Raw genomic sequence first — 13830 nt, 5'->3', positions numbered from 1 at the left:
TACAGGAACTCCGAAGGTTAGCAGAAGGAACAAGAGCAAATGGAACTAGCGAGGACCAGCTGATGGTGCTGGAACCCGGAGGGGCAGCATGAGGAACAAGAGCCAATGGAAAAACTGTGGACCAGCTGACGGTGCTGGAACACGGTTACTAAGCAGGAGGTACCTGTGCTACAAAGCACTACCAAGGACCAGTAGACATTGCTAGAACTCGGATACCGAGAAGGAGGCACCTCAGCCAAAGGCACTGCCGAGAACCAGCTGACGGTGCTGGAACCCGGATGGGTAGCAGAAGCTGCAAGAGCAAATGGAACTAGCGAGGACCAGCTGATGGTGCTCGAACCCGGAGGGGCAACAGAAGGAACAAGAGCCAATGGCACAACCGTGGACCAGCTGACGGTGCTGGAACACGGTTTCAAAGCAGGAGGTACCTGTGCTAAAAAGTACTACCAAGAACCAGCAGACGTTGCTGGAACTCGGATACCGAGAAGGAGGCACCTTGGCCAAAGGCACTGCTGAGAACCAGCTGATGGTGCTGGAACCCAGATGGGTAGCAGAAGGTACCCATAATAAACAAAGTTGCAAGGCCGCGAGCAGGCCGCAGTTACCGACACCCACAGTCCAACAGGGAGTGCTAGTCCTATTGGCACTACGGAACCAGCCTTTATTACCAGAACCCGAAGCCCATGTAGGAAGCACCTAACTAGCAGGCACCATAGACTCGGCTAACCCCACCGCAACACGACATGACAAGGTATTGGTGGAAAAGTGACATTGACACTCCCCGGAAACAGCAGGCGTGCTGGAACCAGGCTGGGCAGGAGGGAGTACCCATGCCAAAGACACTGCCGAGAACCAGCTGACGGTGCTGGAACCCGGATGGGTAGCAGAAGCTGCAAGAGTAAATGGAACTAGCGAGGACCAGCTGACGGTGCTGGAACCAGGAGGGGCAGCAGAAGGTACAAGAGCCAATGGCACAACCGTGGACCAGCTAACGGTGCTGGAACACGGTTTCTAAGCAGGAGGTAACTGTGCTAAAATGCACTACCAAGAACCAGCAGACGCTGCTGCAACTCGGATACCGAGAAGGAGGCACCTCGGCCAAAGGCACTGCCGAGAACCAGCTGACAGTGCTGGAACCCAGATGGGTAGCAGAAGGTACCCATAATAAACAAAGTTGCAAGGCCGTGAGCAGGCCGCAGTTACCGACACCCACAGTCCAACAGGTGGTGCTAGTCCTATTGGCACTACGGAACTAGCCTTTATTACCAGATCCCGCAGCCCACATAGGAAGCACCTAAACTGCAGGCACCATAGACTCGGCTAACACCACTGCAACATGACTGGACAATGTATTGGTGGCAAAGTGACATTGACACTACCCAGAAACAGCAGGCGTGCTGGAACCAGGCTGGGCAGGAGGGAGTACCAGTGCCAAAGACACTTTTGAGCAGCAACTGGCGATGTTGGAGCTCAAGGTCAATCATGCAGCAGGCTGAGGCCTACTTGGAGCAAGTAGAAAATAAGATGTAGTGTGATTTTGGAGGCAGCAGGAGACTTTGCCATCCACACAGCAGGGGAGCAGCTGGCGTTACTGAACCCCACTAACACAGGAGCTAGTGTTTTTCTCTGTGCAGAGAGCACTTCTGAGCGACAACTGGCTGTGTTGAAGCCCAGGGATTACAGTTCAGGTGGTAGAAACATGAACACAATAGGAGACCTGGATACTGTTGCCAACCAATTATTTATTCTGGAAGAGGACTGGCAAATTCTGGCAAGATCCAGGCCTTGTTCATTTTCAGAAAAGTAAGCCGTCAACGTTATCGGAGGATAGTCGCGTGCGACGGTCTGTTAATACACCACCTGCGGCACTAAAGACACGTTTTGATAATACACTGGCAGCAGGGCAAGCCAGCACCTCCAATGCATACTGGCTAAGCTCTGGCCATGTATCCAGCTTACAGCCCAAAAAACTTGAAGGGGGAAGAGCCATCTGGGAATACACTGACAGGGCAAGACATGTAGTCTGTCACCATCTGACGGAAACGTTGCCTCCTGCTGACTGGAGCCATCTGTGATGGTGTAGACATTTGTGGCGGTCACACAAAACTTTGCCACATTTGGGCCATAGTGGTCTTGCTTGTGCTGAGGCGCTGCCTCTGCTCCCTCTTTGTGCAGAGCTTCCTCCACTGCCTCGACGCAAAGAGCTGCTTTGTAAAGCACTAGCAGCACTGCTGTCGGGTGGAATGGAGAACATGATGGACTGCACCAGTGTGTCTTGGTACTCCCGCATTTTACGCTCCCGGTTCAACGGTGGTATGAGGCATTGTAAGTTGTCCCGGTAGCGAGGATCTAGAAGGGTGTACACCCAATAATAAGCCGTGTTGAGAATGTGGGCGATGCGGCGGTCGTTTCTCAGGCACTGCAGCATGAAATCAACCATGTGCTGCAGACTCCCAACTGTCAAAGAAATGCTGTACCCTGCTTGAGTCGTCATCTCTGCCTGCTCTGCATCACCGCCCCCTCGCTGTACATACTGACTATAGCATTGTGTACCTCCCTCCTCTGTAGAGATGTCTTCCGCCTCCATTGACTCCTCCTCATCCTCCTCACAAAGTGTCACCTGCCTAGGCCTTTGTGAGGAACCATGTAGCGCAGACTGTCCATAAGCAGATGGCATTTGTGACTCCTCATCCTCCACCTCTTCCAAAACCTCCTCCCTTAGTGCATGCAGTGTTTTTAGAAGCAGGCAGATAAGGGGGACAGTCATGTTGACTAGTGCATCATCTGCACTCGCCATCCGCATGGAATGATCGAAGGCACGCAAAATGAGGCAGATGTCCTTCATAGAGACCCACTCAGTGGTGCTGAAGTGTGACCGGCGCACAGTGCAACTTGTTTGCACCTGATGCAGCTGGTACTCCATGACTGCTGCCTGCTGCTCACTCAACCGCTCCAACATATGTAACATTGAATTCCACCTGGTGGGTAGGTCACATATGATGCGATGTTTGGGAAGGCATAATCGGTGCTGCAGAGCAGCAAGGCGCGATATTGCCGTGCTGGAACGCCGCAACTGAGCGCACTCTATGCGGACCTTGTGCAGCAGTGCATCAAGATCCGAATAGTCCCTCAGAAATCTCTGCACGACCAAGTTCAGCACATGTGCCAGACATGGGATGTGAGTGAGGTTGCCTAGGCCCAGAGCTGCCACCAGATTTTGGCCATTGTCACACACTACCAAGCCTGGCTGGAGATTCGCTGGCACAAACCACATGTCGCTCTCCTGCTTGATGGCATTCCAGAGCTCCTGCGCTGTGAGGCTTCGATTCCCCAAAGAAATTAATTTGAGTACGGCCTGTTGACGTTTGGCCACGGCTGTGCTCATATCGGTCGTAACAGGCTCCTGCAGCGCTGTTTCTGAGGAACTTGAGTAGGAGGAGGAGTCAATGTGTACAGACTGGATGCCTGCAATCCGTGGAGTTGGCAGATCACATACAGCGCCACTCTCCAGATGTGTACCCGGCTCCACAACATTGACCCAATGGGCAGTGAGGGAAAGGTATCGTCCCTGTCCATGGTTACTGGTCCACGCATCGGTGGTCAGGTAGACCTTGCTACTGATGGCGTTTAGTAGCGCCTGTTTTATTTTTCCATCCACATGCTTTTGCAGGGCAGGGACGGCTTGCCTGCTGAAATAAAAGTGGCAGGGCATGGTGTATTGTGGGACTGCCAATGCCAGGAAGTTCCGGAAGGTGTCAGTCTCCACCAGCCTGAATGAGAGCAATTCAAGGGCCAGTAGTTTGGCATTGCCAGCATTCAGAGCCTGTGCTCGGGGATGGTTTGCCGTGTATGGCCGCCTTTTATCCCAAGCCTGTGCTACTGATGGCTGTAGAATGGCCTGGGAGTGTGAGGATGACTGGGAACGTGATGCTGTGGGTGGAATGTCACTGGGTCTCCGGACAACAGTGCCAGAGGTAATTCCTTGGCGGTCCTGTGAGGAAGTCGAACCAGCTGTGTGTGAGCTGGAGGAAGAGGCCCCAACACGAGCTGAAGAGGTGGTAGGTGGTGCTGTACGTTGGCCTACGTCTTCAGTGTGTCTGTGTAACTCCACCTCGTGCTTGGTCCGCACATGTTTCCACATATTTGTGGTATTGAGGTTGCTGACATTTTTCCCTCTTTTGACTTTCTGATGACACAGCTTGCATTTGACAAAGCAAATGTTATCTGCAACTGTGTCAAAAAAGGACCACGCACTGCAAGTCTTGGGAGCGCCCGTTTTGGCTTTTGGAAGAGGAATGCTCCTAACGGGTGCCGAAGTGGAGGCTACAGGCAACCGAGTCTGCCCCCTCCCTCTCCCTCCTGTTTTGGCCGTTTGTGGAATCTCTTCCTCAGAGCTGCTCCCACCACCTTCCTGTTCCTCATGCCATGATTGGTCAAGGACCTCATCATCTTCACTCCTCTCTTCAAACACCTGCTTCTCCTGGGTTGTCTTGCCAGCACCGTACGCACCAGAAATTGGCACCTGAGTCTCGTCATCATCTGATGTGTATTCAGGTGTGCTGACCATAGGCACTGGCCCACCCGCCTCTTCAGATTCAGATGGACAAAGAAGTTGCGCATCACTGCATACTCCCTCTTCTTCACATTGTTGAATGCTGCTTGGCTGGCCCCCTCTTTCCAAGCCAACAGATTCAGAGAACAGAAGTAGAGACTGTGATGGCTCCTGTCCAGGGCTCTCTGACTGCCTGGGCACTTTGGCAGGTGGCGAAGAGGCAGATGATTGCTCTTCAGTACTGTGGCCCTGAGAGGACGTGGAAGTCATTGAAATCGATGCGTTAGCTGCCATCCATCCGACAACGGCTTCAATTTGTTCCTCCCACAGCAGTGGGGTACGGCGAGGTTCTACAAAGCTGCGCATAAAGGACTGTTGCCTGCTAAAACTGGGGGATGCTGACTCACTGGTGCCCGCAGCAGGCACAGAATCCCCATGTCCTCTCCCTGCAGAATCCCCACATCCTCTCCCTGCAGAATCCCCACGTCCTCTCCCTGCTGGAACTCCACGCCCACTCCCATGTGCCTTACTCCCTGCCTTCTTCATCTTGGTAGACTGATAAAGATAGGCAGAAAAGTACAAAGGGGGGGCTTAGTGTGCTTAATCCTGAACAGCTGTTAACAGGTATAAGAAACACTAATTTTATGAAGTGTGTGTGTGGACTACACTTTAATAGGAGCTAACGTGGCCTACACAACTGTCAAATGGAGTGTATGGTGAACTTTGTTTTTTTTGTTTTTTAAAAACTAAAAGGATGTGACCAAAGATTTGAAAGCGATAGTATCACAAACTTTTTGGAGCTATTACAATGCAGGAAGGTAACCTACAATGCAAAAGATGAGGCTCCAAAAAATAGGGTAATACTTATCTGGCTGCAGCTGAAGGGCACAAGCCAGAAAAAAGGCTCCTCTATCCACTCGTATATAGTGTTTGCAGCCAACCAATGTAGATGGATACGGATGGATGCACACTAATAGGAGAATAAAAAATGAGCTGCAATATATGAAAAATATGTGTGAAGCAGTGACGCACGCTGAGCGGCCTACAACCAGACGTAGCTGCAGGACACACTACTCAGCATGAGCTGCACTCACACACAGAGACCTCTCAGACAGCCATGAACAGTGCAGATAAGTGGGCACTAGCACTGAAAGGCTGCAGAGAGGCTCCGCTGTCTACTCCTATAGTGTTTGCAACCACCATATATGGATACGGATGGATGCACACTAATAGGAGAATAAAAAATGAGCTGGAATAAAAGAAAAATATGTGTGAGGCAGTGACGCACGCTCAGCGGCCTACAATCAGACGTAGCTGCAGGACACACTACTCAGCGTGAGCTGCACTCACACACAGAGACCTCTCAGACAGCCGTGAACAATGTAGCAAACTGGACACTAGCACTGAAAGGCTGCAGAGAGGCTTCGCTGTCTACTCCTATAGTGTTTGCAATCAACGTATATGGATACGGATGGATGCACAGTGCACACTATTAGGAGAATGAAAAATGAGCAGCAAAAAAAGAAAAATATGTATGAGGCAGTGACACACGCTGAGCGGCCTACAACCAGACGTGGCTGCAGGACACACTACTCAACGTGAGCTGCACTCACACAGACCTTGCAGACAGCTGTGAACACTGCTGCAAGGCAAAAGAAAGCTACAATGGTGGATTATGTAGTCTGGGTAAAGCACACTATGATTGTGAAAATCGCTATCTCTAACTGTCACTCACAGTCTTTAACAGCAGCCTGTCCCTAACTGAATGCACAGCAGAGTGAACCAGAAATGGCGGCGGCGGCGGCTTTTATAGTGCATCATGACATCATTTCAGCAGCCAGTCAAAGCCATGCCATTAGTTAACATGCCTACATGCCTAACAAGATGTGCCCACTCTTCTGAGGATTATCATTGGCTGAATCAAATCAAACTGGCTCATAGCATTATGGGAACTTCCGATTCCGGTATTCGATATGCTAAAAGTATCGGAACTCAGTATCGGAATTCCGATACTGTGAATATCGGCCGATACCCGATACTTGCGGTATCCTAATGCTCAACATTAATCAACACACATTCTCATGGTACCATCTTTTTTCTTTACAAAAACTATTGGAGCTGCCCAGGGGCTAAAACTGTCTCTGATAACCCCAGCTTCCTTCATCTCTCTCAACATACCTTTAGCACATTGGTATTGTGTTGGGGGTATAGGCCGGTATCTTTCTTTTATGGGTGGATGATCTCCAGTAGGGATATGATGTTGGACCCCTTTTGCGTTCCCAAAATCTAGGGGGTGTTTACTGAATACCCGCTCATATTCCTGGGTCACCCTGTAAACCCCATTTTTCTGGTATGAAGGTGTAGAGTCAGTCCCCACCTGCAGTTGCTGGCACCACTCCTCCAGCTGCTTTACAGAGCCATTGTTCTCCTCCTGGTCGGATGAGACCAGGGGCTCTGCTGCCTGCATTGCATTATTACTGACAGTGAGCAGCTTGGCAACTGTGGCATACCGAGGTATTGTGGCCTCCTCCTCCCAACAATTCAAAAGGCGTACAGGTACTCTCCCCTTTCGTACATCAACCACCCCTCTGGCTGTCAGGACAGTGGGCCTGATATCAGAGTATACTGGTTCTACCAATGCCTGGTAATCTTTCCCTCTGAGGCCTATAGCTGCCCGACACCAAATCAACATTTCACATCTGGGGGGTACTGCAATGGGGAAAGCATCACTCACTCTGACACTACCAATTTCTCCGCCAGGCCAGAGAGTTCTACCTGTTGTCTTTGCATCAGGGCCTTGATCTCCTTCGGCAGGACTCATTGTTCACTGGAACCAGCAGTCTCAGCCACCTGTTGCAACAAGACAATAACCTCGGAAAGACAATTTTCAATTACATTTGTACCAAGAGTCATCATGGGATTACATTCACGTCGATCAATATCCACAACTATCAGACCTTGAGATTTTAGCTCTATCCTCCCCACTTTAACAGTAATTTCTTTACATCCCACCTGTGGTAAAGACTGACCATTACTGGCAACTACTGTCAGTTCATCAGTTGGGCCACGGGTAAGTTCAGAATCAGCCCAATACCTCTTGTAAAGAATGTACGGCATAGTGGTCACCTGGGAGCCAGTGTCCAGCAAAGCGTTCATGGGGATGCCGTCAATCACCACTGGAAGGATCGGTCTCCCTCCAACATACTTGGCTCACCAGTTCCTTGGGCCTTGTGGTCCTACTCCTGGGGGTTGGCCCTCTGCCCCAGGGGTTGCTCGTTTAAAGGACAGAATCTTGCAAGATGACCTGCCTTGTAGCAGCGACGACAGATGGGATGTCCGTCCTGGTCATAGCGATCGTTGTTCCTCACTCGGAGTGGCGGGGCTCTCCTCTTCCAGAGCCACGGGACATCCTCTGGACTGGAAGCAAGCTGGATCTTCTCCTTGGCGGACACCTGTAGGGACTGCACAGTTTTAGTAAGTGCATCCATACCTTTGGTCAACTCCTGGACCTGCAGACGCAGCTCTTCAGTTGGATCTTTATCCAGAGTCTGTGCATCAGCCTCCACAGGGATGGAAGGGAAAGATGTTGCTTCCTGGTGGTAGGTGATCGCTGGGCGCCTAGGGGGTGCTGGACGGCTGTCAGTTGACTCCTGCAGTACCCAAATAGCCCTGTCCTTAAAATCAGAAAAGTCCAGGTCAGGGTCTTGTAGGGTTATGATGCGCAGCTGTGCTCTGTGGGTACTGGATAGGAGTCCTTCAATGAACTGTTCCTTTAACATCTTGTCTTCCTCCTTCACACTGTCATGATCTATTTGTTTTACTGCTCGCAGCGCCTCCTGCAGGTTAAGAGCATAGTCCCGTATACTGTCCTGCACTTTCTGTTTGCATCCAAAGAACCTCATCTTGATTTCAGCGGCGGTGCGGGTATCAAAGGTGCTTTTTAGCTTGGCCAAAATCTTTTTAACAGTCTCTTTATCAGTGTCCTGCCAGGCTTTTACTTCTCTCTATGCTGCACCTATTAGCTGCCCAATCAGGATGTTCACTTTCTGACTCTTAGACAGGGGGTATACTTCAAACAAACTGCACAGTCTCTCTTTAAATTCACTCAGGGTATGGGATTCACCCGAGTACTGTGGTAGCCAAGCCACTCCTGGTATGTAGGGCATGGACAGCGGCATTATGGGGACCGCTGAGGTGGGCGCTACTCCTTGCGGAGCTGAGGGATTGGCGGCGGCGTCCGCCGCTGCATTGCTGTGTGGCGTGGACATTCTCTTCCCCCCTAGTTAACATTAGCCAGGGTCGGGGGTTGGGTGAGCTTACCGGCGGCCGCTTTGCAGGCCCAATGCTCCGGGCTCTAGGCCTCAGCTCCTCCCACTTCTCGCGCGCTTTTTCTCTTCCCGCGCAGGACTTCACTGCTTCGCGCTCTGCGGCAGGCTCCTCCCATGAAGGCCTGCCCCTTTTCTTCCCACGCGCCAGTGGGATAATGGCGGCAATGGCACCAATTTTGTACACAGTCTATAGCACACAACAGTCTCTGGCACACAGGACCCGGGGGGTACCTGGCTCCGTAATCCTGTTCGTGACACCAAATTGGGTCTCCCTCCCAGGGCTGTGGGGTACTCGGTACCGGGCTGGTGTCAGCAGGATATGTCACAGCAGCGGTGACCCGGTCCGTGGCTCTGGGTGCCCAAGTAATGGGGGAATTGAAATGGTGGAATGTAATTGATTAAATGAATAGTTCGTGACGCCACCTGTGGTGTTCGGCTAGGGAGGTGTTAAGCCGAACATGCAGATCCGCTGGGACTGATGGTATGGTGCAGCAAAGATGTAAAAGCTCCCCACAGGTGAAGCTGTAGTCCCAGGGCAGTGTAGATGTGGTTGGCACGGGGATGTAGCGGTGCCGGAAGGGTAGGAAGCAGACACAGCGGGGTGCAATTTCTGTACCTTTACTTGATAAATGCAGTCCAGGGTCCTGATTACAGATGGTACCGGAGCAGGCTAGCCTGGAAACAACTCAGGGATTCTCTCTCAGCAGATAGGCTGTGCAGTCTCCTTCCTAGCGCTTATTTGAGTGAAGTACTCCTAGTACTGAGTTACACTGAAGTTCCTCATAATTCTCTTCTACTATCACGCCTCGTATGGCAGACAGCTGTAGCCGCTATTCCTCTCTTGGCTCACTCCGTAGTGTTGTGCCTCCGAGTCTTAGATGGGTGTAATGCATTTACAGCCTCCTACTCCTCTGGTGTCTGTTGCAGGACCATTAGTATCCATACAACAGTGGAGACCAGGCTCCAGTTCATGCGTTCTCACTGGAGATGAGCCTTTCCTCTCTGCTCGATCTCCATGCTTCTTCCCTTCACGTCTGCACTCTTCAGCCTCCTCACGCTAACTAACCACTCCTTCCTCTTGGCCCTCAGAGAGCACTCCTCCCCTTAATTCCGGTTCAGAGTTCCCCCTGCTGGCCTGGAGTGGGACTGTGTTGCATGTGTAGGTTAACTGCGAGAGAGACCCTTCATTGCCTCCAAGCCTGGCATTACCCTCCCTGGAGGAAGGCAAAGCCACTGTGGTGGCCATACTCCTGGGGGCGCCACACTGATGATTCATCAGTGCTAGCGGTGACGGAGCCTCAGACGCTGCAGCCCGTGTCCGAGGCTCCGTTAGTGAATGATGGCATATCGCGAATGCGTGCCGCTTTACGGTATGCGTTGCGATGCGCCACATAATGGGGGTCAATGGCAGGATTAACAGACTGCGTTACACCGTGTTATACCGCGGTGTAACGCAGTCCAATAAACGGACTGCCATAATGCAGTGTGACCCCAGCCTAAGCTAGATTAGTAATCCGCATTGTTGTTAATCTCTGTTCACACTAGTGTAATGCTTTGTCCATGATTTCGATGACAGCAATAGCAGTGTACTCTACAGATTTATTTTTGCAGTTAAAAAAGGAAACGGCCTTGGCAAAAATTTGACTTGACCAATTGCAGGTCAAAGGAATGCATTAGGATGGGATACTTTGAAAAAAAAAAATCCAGCAGAGATGTCATTGTTCCTTTATAAATCAAAGCCTTGATACTGGTGTGATAAAGGTAGACTAGTTTACCTGCATCCGTTATTTAAGGATGGAGTGAAAGGTTGTGGACAGGTTCTTCAAACCAGTGTTATCTTCTGAAAGACCAAGAGAAAGAGATAAAACATAACGCACACAGACACCAAAGTCCTCCTTGATAGGTGGTAGAGAATGGACCGCATTTTTATCTCCAGTATGGGGTCTTCTTGGCTCTCCAAGGTGGAGGTTTTTAACAATCTAAGGAATGAAAGGAAACCTAAACTAAATGTTATTGTTCTGTATCTCAGTCGACTTCAGCAAACCAAATGCACATATGCAATATGGCAATATTAGCACATTAGGACATGTTTCCATGGACCGGAAACATTCAGGAATAGCTGCGGATAGAACGCTGCATCGTGCCGCAGCATTTAATCTGCAGTGTACAGATGTTTCTGCATAGTGGAAGGGATTTTATGAAAACCTATTGTAGCGTCGGTGGTGGGGTGCCGAGCTGGGGGGGTGGTCCTACTTTTATACCGCGCAGAGATGACAACAGAGACACGATGGAGGCAGATTCTGGGTGCAACAGGTCCAAGTTTATTTCTTCACTTGCCGTCCGACTGACGGCACACCTCGCGGCCCTCCGTTTCCAGAGCCGCTTCTCACACCGTACACTGGAGACGTGTCTGCACACACCGTCCCCTCCTTTACTGTCGACGCTCCTGACAGTTCCGTCACTGTGGCCGCCTTAGGCCCATTAACCAACAGCGCTTCTACTGCTCAGTCGTCGTGTCACATATGGTGTCTTACACCCCACACCTCGTCTCAACTGCGGTCCTTTCCTGTCAGGACCACCCCCCTGACGTCCTCTCTCCTCAGTCCCCCTGGTCTGGATTCTCCTCAGAGTGCACAGACTGTCGTAGTCCTCCTGTCACTTGAGCTCCCCCTGGGGACTGGAACTTTCTGGAACCCTCCCTCAGTATTTATAACTCCCCCGGTTCCTTGAAACTGTCACTCTAACTGTCACCACGCCCCCCATGACCAACGGTTTCTAAAGCCCTAAGCTGCTGTAAAGTCCTTTGCTCACACTCCACCCTGCCATCTAATGGTCATCCCAAGGTACTGCACGTCGACTACACTTTCCTAGTTGTTTCCCCACTGTAATCACTGACTCCTACCTACACTGTGCAAACCTATCTTTCTTCACTCTGACTAGTCCGTCCGTCCGTCAGGTCACCTTCCCTACACTCCCCCTTCCTTTGTCCATTGTCGTCCTTGACAATCGTCATCCCTGCCTTCGTCGTTCTGAATCTACACCTACATTCTGTTGTAGGACCAGAAGTTGAGCCAAGCCCACTATCTGCGGGGGCCGAACTATACTGGGAGCACTATGCTCTGAGCAGCCTACTGCTACTCACCAGCGCGCACGCCACATGACAACGTCTTTCAAATTGGGCAAGGTACACCCGTATTCTCTCTACGGCGTGTATCTTTCCCCTACTCTCCCCTACTGTTACCTTTCACTATCCGGTACGCCATGATCGACGCCACTCACCTACCAGATCATTGCCGGCGCCCGCCTTTCCTTCTTCAGGGGTGTCCGTGGTGTCGGGGGACCTGACCTAGGACGGCTGTCTTTCTCACATCTTCCCATTCATTTTCCTTCTTTCAATTACATGTCATGGTCGGCGTCCCGGTCTCCCAGACCTCAACTCTTAGATCCCTACCGGATCTCACACTTTCCTTTGGTCCCGCAGACCTTCCCTTAACCCGGACCTGTTGCATTTTACTTTGCATATTATACATCATACAACTTTATAATAGCACAAGTACCCATTTTTTTATAATTTTTTTTTTTTAATTTTCTCTTACTTTTAAAACCAAAATATAACATAACATTGCATTTCCTCTTTCTTCCTTGGACATGAACACTCCCTCTTGTCTTCGTATCCCCGTTCTGTCAAGTTTCCAAATCAGTAAAATAACATCCTGTAAGAGGAACATTCTAAAAAAAAAACAGCTTAATCACATAAAACATTTTTTTTTTTTAAAACTAGAACCGTTCTTTCAGACTCTGACAGTCCAGGCCATCTCCTGATGGCCGGTAGCAAGGGGCCCACAGCCGTGGAACTCCTGGGGTGAAGGGAGTGTCCAATACAGTCCTCTTTACGGGGGTTCGCGTTCTTCAGGTACCGCCAGTACCGCCACCGCATAATACCCGTGGGGGCAGTATTCTTTATAATAAGAGACAAAGTCCCCTATTTCCAGGGCACGGCCGTGGCGTATGGAGGCTACGTTCACGTATACCTTCTGGCCAGTCTGATCACGTATGAAGCCATACCCCCGGTCCACATTGGTATACACCAGCCGCCCCCGGGATCTTTCCACCGCCATGCCAGCCTCCCCTTTTGAATGAAGCAGGCTCCATACCTCCTGCTCTCGAACCTTCTTTTGTTTTACCACCTCCGCAACCCAAACGGAGGGTACCGCACCAGTCCCAAAGTCCGGTGGGCGGGACCTTGCCGAGAAAGGGCGTGGGGTAGAGGCGGCCGATGATATCTGTGGCCCAGCAGCCGCTGGGGCCGGGTAGCGGATGGGAGCAGCCGTGACTCCGGAGGGCTGGTCCACAGGGCCCGATAAACAGACCCCAGCTGGTTCCAATACTGGCTTCACCGCGGCCACAGGGTAGGACGCATCCACAACTCCCAGCAAAGCCGGAGTAACGGCCGGTTCGGGTGATGAGGCTGACACCGGCCGAGGGAGTGCAACCGCGCCTTCTGTAAATAAGCTCCGCCCTGGTGACTCCGGGCGGGAAGATTCGGGAACGGGAGCTAGGGCCTTGCTCAATTCTACGTATAGCATAGGGCCCTCCGCAGCCGGGCCTTCCGGTACACTGGAGGCTGCGTGTTGTGGCAAAATGATAGGGGCCGCTTGTGAAGCCGCCGGCAGGGCCGGGGGAACTCTCACCTTCCCCGGCGCCACGGCCTCCGTCACACCACCGCACGGCTCATCCCGCAGCCTCCGCTCTCCAACTCGCTGCTCGGCGGGCCTAGCTTCCAGACTCAGGGACTCCGCGGGGAGACTCTCCGCCGGTATCAATGGCGGCCGCTCCTTCTGGTTCCGCACGGGCTCTGCACAGATTCCTCTTCTTGCCCATGGACCCGAAGATGACGTCTTCTGTCTCAGCTCGTTCTCCTGCCGCCACTGCCATTCTAGGCGGCCAATA

This window comes from Dendrobates tinctorius, unplaced genomic scaffold, assembly GCF_039654945.1.
Source record: "Dendrobates tinctorius isolate UK_male_01 unplaced genomic scaffold, ASM3965494v1 ptg000156l, whole genome shotgun sequence".
Classification (NCBI taxonomy): Eukaryota; Metazoa; Chordata; class Amphibia; order Anura; family Dendrobatidae; genus Dendrobates; species Dendrobates tinctorius.
This window is presented reverse-complemented; position numbering follows the sequence as displayed.